The sequence below is a fragment of the Schistocerca americana genome, chromosome 7 (assembly GCF_021461395.2).
Source record: "Schistocerca americana isolate TAMUIC-IGC-003095 chromosome 7, iqSchAmer2.1, whole genome shotgun sequence".
Classification (NCBI taxonomy): domain Eukaryota; kingdom Metazoa; phylum Arthropoda; class Insecta; order Orthoptera; family Acrididae; genus Schistocerca; species Schistocerca americana.
In genome coordinates, this window is record NC_060125.1 from 559,309,432 (window position 1) to 559,311,017 (window position 1,586).

The following is a 1,586-nucleotide window of genomic DNA, read 5'->3' on the forward strand; positions in this document are numbered from 1 at the left end:
CGTGGCTGCATGCTTTCATAACAGAATTTTCTTTTATCATAATATGTAACATAATGTGATAAATGTTACCCAAGCATATGCATACCATCGGCTCAGAAATTGATCTATAAAATAGGATGAGTTGTCAAGCCAGAAATGATTTGGATCTATATTTAAAACTATAATTATTTGCCAAAACCTTTAATTCATGAGAGATGTGGTCAAATATTTTTATGACGATGGCACATTTCACTCACTTCTATGCAAGAGTTAAAGTTAACTGCAGGATGGTAGAGACCTACTTTTGTTCATAGCATTATATTTATAAATTTTACCATTATTTTCAAATTATACTTGTTCCTTCACCTAATATTTTAAACAGTTACTTACCCAAAGGCCAAGGATCGACAAAGATAACCTTACAGCATGTTCTGTGCAATGAACACTTTGCATCTGTTTAGTGAAATTGTCTTGAAAATTATTCTGTAGGACAGCGGTAGTCAACCTGGTCCCTGCTGCCCACTACTGGTTTTTCCAGCTTTCATCATGGGTGGTAGGTGGTAATAGGTTTTAAAACATTTTCATTAGTTTTTCCCAAAATTGCCCATAATTTCAGTTTCAGAAAATATTGTATTATTCCCCTTGGATGAGTGCAGTTAATGTTTTGTAAGTGAAGCTAAATAGCATTGTAGTGTGATTGTAGACAAGAGCCTCATCCCAGAACAGCTTAGACATCTTGCATCACACATCCCAGCTGTAACAGGGAAGCAGAACTGGTAGCGGGCACCACCCCCCACCCCAAATCCAATCCACTATGTACTAGAGGCATGAGCATATGATGATACATGACGTGGGCTCTTCTGTTTCTCAGGTACTGGTCAGTACTAGAGCTGTGCTTGAGCATAACTGGAACTGTACAAGCAGTTGACTGAGTGAGGTGGCACACTGGCTCACATTTGGAAGGGCAGTGATTCAAATCCAGATTTAGGTTTTCCATGATATCCCTAAATTGCTCCATCGGAATGACTCCTTTGAAAGGGCACGGCCGATTTTGTTCCCCATTCTTTAAAAACAGTAAGAGCTTGTACTCTGTCTCTAATGGCCTCGGTGTTGATGGGACATAGAACCCTAATCGTTCTTCCATATTTCAAACATTTGATGTTACAGCTTGAGAAATCTCTGGCTTCAGTTGAACTCTTGATCACTGCAAGATTTAGTAACCGTGGCTTCTGTTGGTACTGTCTTCAAAATGTCTTAAGTTATCAATATATTATGGATTTTAATCATAATAAATTACCATTAAACATGTACTACAGTATCTTATGTAGGGTATATCATAGGTAAACACAGACATTAATAAATAAATAACTAAATATAACATTGTAATACATACAGTGTAGAGTGAGGTATTTTAGAAGGACCTTTGTTATCTTTACATACAAAATCTCCTTAATTGTTTGTATATGGCATCCATAAATGCTGTATCAGAGTTCGTACAGTAAATATATTCAAAAACAGGAGTTTGTACAGTGGTAAGATTTATCATCATTTCCAACTCTGTTTCATAAAACTGGCACATTTCAAATAGAGCTACAGCTTTTTCAGGT